This window comes from Trachemys scripta, chromosome 1, assembly GCF_013100865.1.
Source record: "Trachemys scripta elegans isolate TJP31775 chromosome 1, CAS_Tse_1.0, whole genome shotgun sequence".
Classification (NCBI taxonomy): domain Eukaryota; kingdom Metazoa; phylum Chordata; order Testudines; family Emydidae; genus Trachemys; species Trachemys scripta.
This window is the reverse complement of record NC_048298.1, coordinates 29,878,205-29,886,977: the sequence shown is the minus strand read 5'-3', so window position 1 is coordinate 29,886,977 and position 8,773 is coordinate 29,878,205.

Genomic DNA, 8,773 nt, shown 5'->3' with positions numbered 1-8,773 from the left:
GCTCGGATATTGGACATTGGACTATAAGCTAATGAACTAATTCTGGAAAGGACTCATTACAACTCTAAAGCTCACTTTCTCTACTATGAAACTGACCTAAGAACTTTATTCAGACCTGTATGTATAATGATCTTTTAACCAATACTCTCTCTTTTCTTTTTTAAGAAATGTTAGTTTAGTTAATAAGAATTGAATAAGAATTTAGTTAATAAGAAATAAGTATGTATTTGGGTAAGATCTGAAATATTCATTAACCTGGTGGGTAATATGTCCAATCCTCTGGGATTGGTAGAACTTTTTATATGATGAATAATATTTTCAGTATTCCTTAGCATACTTGACTTGGCTGTCTGGGTGGGAGCTCAAGGCTGGGTTGCTTTAAGGGAACTGTATTTCTGGCTTCTGGGTAACCAGTAAAGTATTGTAGAAGCTGTTTTGCTGCTAGCTTGGTGAATCTACGTATTAGAATAGCCACCATTGGGGGATTGTCTGCCCCATTTTTTGCAGTTTGCCCTAACTGAGCAGACTCAGTGTGGCCCCCCTAGGACTCTGGTCACAAGGGCACTGAGAAAGCAGTGTTAATATTTCATGGTGAGGACAGTAGCCTCTCTGTCCTTCAGCTATACAACTGGCCCACCTTACAAACAGAAGGGATGAGACATAGCTAAAATAATATAAAGGGAGTATATCATGTAGAATATGTACAGAATAAAATCAGTGTTGATTAAAAATCTATGTTGACAATATTGTGTTATGCTTGTTAAAAAAAAAAAGAGAAAATCTAGCTATTTAAACGATCCCCCCTGGCTATTAGTAGGTAGATGCACAGGAAAATTTCAAGCCCTGCTCTTTGCTGTACATCCAAACTGTGAGGAGTGAATGAAGAAGCTCTGCCTCAGTGGAGAACTCAACCCCTGACCCCACAGGCACCAATTTTTTTCAGCACCGGTGGGCGCTCACGCCCCCTCCCACCGCTGGCCCGCCCCCGCATCCCCACCCCAACTCCGCCCCCCTGCCCCTATTGGATCCCTCCCCAAATCCCCACCCTGGCCCCCCCTTGTCTCTCCCAGGCTTGCTGTGTGAAACAACTGTTTCATGGCGCCAAGCGCTGGAAGGGAGGGGGGAGAAGCAGGATGCAGCAGCGTGTTCAGGGGAGGAGGCGGAACGGAGGTGAGCTGCGGTGGGGAGCTGCCAGTGGATGCAGAGCACCCACCAATTTTTCCCTGTGGGTGCTTCAGCCCCGGAGCACCCACGGAGTCGGCGCCTATGCCTGACCCTCCTGTGACCCAAACTGGATGTTTTGGCGTTGCCGGCTGGGTTTATTTATTTATTTATTAATGGAGATATCCTGTCTCCTAGAACTGGAAGGGACCTTGAAAGGTCATCGAGTCTAGCCCCCTGCTTTCACTAGCAGGACCAAGTATTGATTTTTGCCCCAAATCCCTAAGTGGCCCCCTCAAGGATTGAACTCACAACCCTGGGTTTAGCAGGCCAATGCGCAAACCACTGAGCTATCCCTCCCCCCTGGTTCACGTTTCTTGCTGAGATATGAGGGCAGGAAAAATGGGATGTTTGGATTGAGTGGCTACCTTGCCTCCTGGCCACTTTCCCTGTCTTCAAGGACCCAGCTGTTTGTGCTAGGTTCTGTTGCTGCTGCTGCTCCTCACAGACTATCACAGCACCCCTTAGTTGCTGCCTACTTACCTCCCACAATTTTAATTGTAATCATGGGTTCAGGGAGACTGAATAATTTTATGGGAGTGGTCTCCCTGCAATTAAATGGGTCTGAGCAGGGCCCTGAATGAGATTTAGTCAGCCATCATAGGTAGTAATGAGCAGATTTGTGCAAAGACCTTTGTGATGTGACAGAAACAGCATATAAGCATGGGGAAGAACACAAAAAGAAACAACCGGGAAACTCATTGGGCATACTGTGTCCAGCCTTCAGTTCAGGAGTGCAGACTGTTATCCTTTGGTTAAAGCAGGAGACTGGGAATCAGGATTCCTAGGTTCTGTTTACAGCTCTGCCACTGAGTTTTAGTGACTATGGGCAACTCATTTTGTCACTCAGTTCCTCATGTTATCCAGCAGCTGTCCCTATTTCACACATTTGAAAAATGCTTTGAGATGAAAGGTGCTACACATTTAAATCCAAAGTAAGATGAGCACTAATAAAATCTCCTTCTGTAACCCACCATTTTGGGTTTCCTGCTATTGGAATTTCACCCAATTTCTAGCACTCTACACAGTGTAAAAGATATTTTTGTGCTTCAGACTGTTTGGGGGCTTTCTGTGGAGCCAGTCATCTAATGATCTTCTCCAATGCCTGTTGAAGTAAATGGAAGTTTTTCTGTTGTCTCTAATGACCACTAGATTGGAAAATCAGAGGCAATGGAAAATAATCCAAAAAATAAGAATCAGAATTGTTGGTTTGCAAAGTTAGTATTCAAAGTTGCGCTATGTATTCCACAATTCTGTGATCATGGGATTTTCTGAAGCATATATCTGTGCTGCAGAATTGTGTTCCAGGATCTAAGCTCTCATTTAAAATGCAGTGTTTCTACCCCTCATAGTTGTGAAGATAGCCTTAAAAATGGGAACTGACTATAAAAGCCCCAGGCAGCCCCTACCCAACTGCCAAAGCCTCCCCACCATTCCCCCCACACACACACACCCCATACCATTTATGAGGCATTTGTACATTGTCAGTAAAACATCTGCACCAGATTGAAACCTGAAAATGTGAGGACTGCATAAAAATAAATGAAGGCAATATGAAAATAACCCAGGGGTGCAGTACTGACTGAATTATTCATTCTCACATGCAATACAAAGAAACTCAATGTTAATTTAAATGAATCTGCTATGAGTTACCACTCTGTCTCTGCAGAGTGCTTCAGAATACATGAAGCTGTGCTGCAGAATTGAGGTTCAGCTTGGCCTGAAGTACACGGGAAATTACCAGTCTTTAATTTCAAGAATAAATGTTTCATAGAAGAATGGAATGATAGAAAACTCATAAAATCACCTACTGCTGGAATTTTGGACTGTTCCTAATACTGTAGATGGGAATTAATCTTTCATATTTCACTTACATGTATGGTGTTTTACTTATGGGATGGATTTTTCTTGTTATATATGATGTTTTTATGTCATTATTCCTGACGTATATTTACATGTTTTGTTGTTTTTTAATTTATAGATTAAAAGATTTAAAGTTTATTTTCAATTGTTGATATTGGACTCTCCTGTGTTTGTTTCTGCCACACCCACGGAGTTCTCTAAGGCCCATGGTTCTCTTTATTTCTCTCCTTTTGTTTCCTCCTATATCTCAAGTCTTCAGATCACATTGCCAATCCTTCCAGCAGAGGAGAGCTGAACATGGTTCCTTCCTTGAGCTAGCTGGAGAGTTTGGAAGCCCCTTCTTATGGGCTGATCATATTACCTCTGGTCCCAGTTCCTGCTGCCCTGGACAAGAACTACTATCATTGAGTAGTAGGGCTTTGCACTGTGACTAAATCACTGAGTTAATCCATGTGTCTTTGTTTTACTAATGTCTCCATCAAGGCTTGAACTAAGGGGGAAACAGTGGGACTATTCCAGAAAGCTCCGTCCACAAAATAAGTTCCACCCATAAATTACAAAATGTGACATAACTTGCAGTAAATTGTACAGTTACTCAAAATATAAATATGCATACCCTCAACTCCACTGAGTTCCTTGAGATTGGTGGAGCTTGAATATGGCTCTGGGGTTTTCTTGGATTTGGCTTCCCCTTGGTGGAGCTCAGATACCCTGCTTGGTTTGGTTTGGCTCATTCTTGATTTGGAGGGGGTGGGGGGAACGTGGTGTAATCTCCCAGCGCCACCCACTCTTGGTAACAAAATGGGTTGTAAATCAAAGTAAAATGTTCAGATCTATGATTATCTTCCCTCTCTTTTCTTACAGGAGGAATGAAATAGTTAACATTAACATTTAAATCATCATCACTAGATATCTACTTTAATGCAGATTTCCCATGACCCATAACAAGGTTGATACCTTCTCATTATCCATATGTGTCATTCCAGGTGTCCGTAATTAAGCTTCCAATCATTAATATTAACAATTTGCCTGACTCATTTCTTAATAATTCCTACATCACAGTGTGGTCTAAGTGCCTATAAACAAGGTTACAAAATATTGCATACCCGCCTTCAAGTCCCATCCAACTTGCAGTGTACCCGTACCCTTGTGGTCACTTGTTTACTTGCACAGAATGAGAGGGCATAAACTGTGACTTGGAGTTAGGTCTTTTGGCCTACATTATTTCAGCTAAAAACGCACCCTTAGCAATGATTTACTCCACTATGGTGGGTTAGGCTGCCCCTTAAGGGTAATAAGGCTAAGAAACCAGGAATGAGTCCCAGATGGGAGCTGAGCTGGCATAGAGGCCATTAGCCTTTTTTTTTTTTTTGAACTTTTCTATTAACGCTGGAAGGGGACTGGACCAAGAGGTGGTCTGGCTAGAGCGACAGGCCAAGGAAGCTGCAGAGGGGTGAGAAATGAGGCTGGACAAGATGGGCTAGAGTGAGGGAACACCTGCAATATTGTGCCCTAGCATGAAGGGGTGCTCTAGCGGTGAACGTGCCCCATAACACCTAGTGTAACTGAGGGGTAGAATTTAGCACTATATTTTCATTACAGGATTAAGTGGGGCAGGGAAAAGGGCCCAACCCTGCTCTCAATGGTGCAAGTTTGGGTCCTCAGAGACGAAGCCCTTATATGTATTAACAATACTAATTTGCCTGACTGTCTTTGACCCAAACTTCCACCCACATTGCTTTCTGCCTGGCTGCAGCCCGCCAACCCAGATGTGGCACATTTCGGTGGTACTGTGTATACTGTAGCTATAGAAGCACTTTGGAATTCTTTGGTATGAAAAGTACTACAGTACACACACATTACTGATTTTAATTATTAATCATTACAATTAGCAATATCTTTGATAATTAGAAAATGGGAGAGATGGGACTATGAAAGTTCTGGAGATGGTGACTGTTGACTACAGTACATGAAAACTCCCTAATATGAAAGCTTTTTTAAAAAAGTGAATGGTAGTTACATCAATGTGAATAGCTTGTCTGTTGGACATTAGCATGATGATTTATCCAACAAAATGGGAGACAAGTTCTATAACAGCTGCTACATAGTGGAAAAGAGTTCCAAATATCCAAACACTACTTAAAATAGAAATAATAGCTAAGGGGAGAGCGAACATCATCTTGTACACTAACTGGGTGATGATTACATTTCCTGGGCTCCTAGGGCTAGTGTAATTAAGGGAGAAAGCAGCATTTTAAGAACCTACAATTTAGTAATCTGAATTTATAACAATCTTCCCAACAGATTCTTTTGTTCTTGGAGCATTTCCTTCTTTTTGCCTTGCTAATTTGCACAGCAGTACCCACACTGCTCTTCCAGCTTTTTGCTATTTCACAAAATATCTGGCTCTTGAGCTCTGGCAAGATTCTAGGTTTCTTCCCCCTGCTGCCCCATGTGATTATCAAGCCAAGCAGGATTTTACAAGGTTTGGCTCAGTTTTAACCTCCATACTACTACTACATATTCTATACTCAACTTCACCAAGTATGTCGGGTGGTAAGAGAATTATTACAGCCCACTTAATAATTTAGGGCTAGGTTGTACTGCTAGGGTATGGATCCATGTTGGGGCAGTGTGGTGCTCTGGAGGGCACTGTGACTGTGGCAGGCTTCATGCTTCCCAACACTCCTCGTGTGCAATGGGAGTTGCCTGTTGCACCATGCTTACCATCCTCCTCTCACTACTTGGGCTCTCACATAAAGGCACAGCACAATCTGGTCTCTAACTGTTAGTCAAAAGTTCCATTTGGCAAAACACACTTTTCTCCTCAGGCCTGGGAGAGCTACTTGGGCAAGGATTTCTGGAGAGCTTATAACCTGGATAGAATCACAGAAGGTCATTGGTTTACAAGCACTGCAGGTATGAGGCTGTAATCAGAGCTTCTGCCTAGCATAAACTAATGCAGGAGATGAGTTTCTGGCATTTTTTTTTCTAAGCTACCTAAGCCAGGATGAGACAAAAGTTGCTATTTGTTTGCTCTGATTCACTACTACTCATCCCACTCCTACCCATGTGCATAAACTCATCTATAGGTCAGGTGAATGCAATCGACAGAGAGAAGAGATTGTTCATAGAAGACATTCTCAAGAATTTTTGTACAGATGGTATGAGGAAAGGAGAGAAGTGAGGCTTTTGATTTCTTTTAGAAAAATTTTCAGGAAAGTATTAATTTCCTCACATCCAAACAGTTGACTTTTTTTAAAATCAACCCAGAATTCCAAGACCTTGTGTTCAAAATAATAATTACAACATTCTAATAATATCCTCTTACAGACCTAACTATCTTAGCCACAGTCCGGATCATATACTAGGGGGTGGGATGAACATGCAGAGGACATTAAAAATTCTAGACAGTCCCCCCGACTTGTAGTGTTTCCTCTGTTTTGTTCCATCCAAGGGCAGACTTTATTCCTCCACCTCCCGCCCCTCTACAAAGGGAATGTCCAGGAGAGTCAGCAGTTGAAATCCACAGGTCCTGTAGAGATCTGTGTATTCCTTTCACAGAGGCCTTGTGCCTCAGCACTTCCTCTCCTGCTCCCTGCCTTCTCTGCTGCCACTGCTCTGGAACTAGCCTCCTCAGCCATAACCAGCCTTAGCTTTTTGGAGTGGCCCTGCATAACTGTTTTGAATTTAACTGATTTCTCCCTGAGATTAACCATTCTCCTCAAGCCTGGGTGATAATCAGCGATCTTATTCTTTGAGCACTGCTTCATGTAACTAACTCATTTTATATTAAATGAGAGGGGGCTCTTTGAGATATCACCAGCCTCCTCTGATGCAGAAGAGAAGTGAAGCTGCTTTTACTAATCTCTGCACAGTCATCAACATTACAAATAAAATGTCCAAGTACTGCTTTTTAAATAAGCCTGGGCACCACTATGGCCCCCATCCTCTCTAAGGATCTGTAGAAGACCAGGCTAGGGTGCTTCCTCATGGCTGAACATAGCAGGCTCTCTCCTCTTTAACACTCTCTGCCAGTGGTCACCCTGTTTCATTGTACAAGAACAAGGGGATATCAAATGAATTGGAAAGGTAGCAAAAAACAAAACTGATAAAGAAAAAAAATCAAACAACACTATTGGCCTAAGGAACTCCTTGCCAGAAGATATCATGGTAGCCAAGAATTTAGCAGGATTCAAAAAGGGATTAGACATTTATATGGGTGTATAGCAAGGCGTTGACTCACCGGCATGGCGCCTCCTGCTGGACGTCCTGGGAATTACTTTTTCCAGCCCAGAGCGCTCTCTGCAGGCTGGTGTCTCGCCTGCCACTGGCCCCCATGTCCCTACCGGATCCCAGTGCCCCTTTACCTTGGGGTGCTGCCCCCTGGCAGTGTCCCCACACTTTGGGTCTCCCCTCCCCAGGGAATCCCCGACCCTCTATCCCCCCACCTTGCTTCAGTCTATGGCCACTGCCAGTCATCAAATAGCTCCCATTCCCTGGGGCAGACTGCAGCGTGAATGCCACTCATCATAGGCAAGAGGGGTTTGGACCTGCTTCCCTTGCCTAACCCCCGGACTGCACCTCTGCAGCCCCAGTGCCTTCTCAAAGCCCTTCCCAAGGCCTGAAGCCTGGGGAGTTGCCCGGCTGGAGCTTCCCAGCCCCTCTAGCCTTTCCCAAGCCCTGCTCCACTCAGGCACTCTATTGCTCTCAGGCAGCCAGGCCCTTCTCTCTTGCAAGCTAAAGGGAGACTATCTTAGCTTCTGGCCTCAGCCCTCTTATAAGGGTCAGCTGGGCCCTCATTCAGCTACCCACTCAGCTTCCCCAGCTGTTGTTAATCCCTCTTACTCTGTTGCAGCCCTCTCCAGGGCTGCTTTCACCCTTCCAGGGCCGAAGTGGGTGACCACCCCGCTACAGGATGGCAAAAACATCCCATTTTAATAGCAAATACTAAAAAATAAAATTGGAAAAGATACAAACCCTCCTGCTTCACAGCTAAGGCAATTTATAACTATGGAGGGTCAGGAGGAAACATTCCCTTGGGACAGGTTATCCCATAACTGCCTGCTGCAGAGTCTCTTCCAACTGCTTCACAGGAAGTTGCTACTTGCCACTGTTGATGACACAATACTGGACTAGATGATCACTGGTCTGATGCAATATGGCAATTCCTACATTCAATGTTAACACTCCATTGAAACTAATATGAGCTATTGGTTCAGGCTGTTTGGAAAAAAAGTTTCCATTTGGATCACATTTTTCAGATTTTCTTCACAACCACAGGAGCTAGAAGCATAAGAGTATTGTTAATGAAATCTTAGATTATGGACCCAATTCTGTGGTAAGGGTGAATTCTCTGGCAAATTCCATGGCCATGGAATACACAGGGTTCTGATTACAACTGCTCTTAAATAATAGCATAGGCAGGTCTACACTACGGGGCTAAGTCGACCTAAGTTACACAACTCCAGCTATGTGAATACACCACATGTCTACACTGTGCTGGGTCGATGGGAGAAACTCTCCTGTCGACTTACCTTATGCTGCTCGTTCCACTGGAGTACCAGAGTCGACGGGAGAGCGATCGGCAGTTGATTTAGCAGGTCTTCACTAGACCCATTAAATAAACCCCCGGTGGATCGATCGCCGTGCGTCGATCCTCCGGTAAGTGGAGACAAGCCCTCAGTTT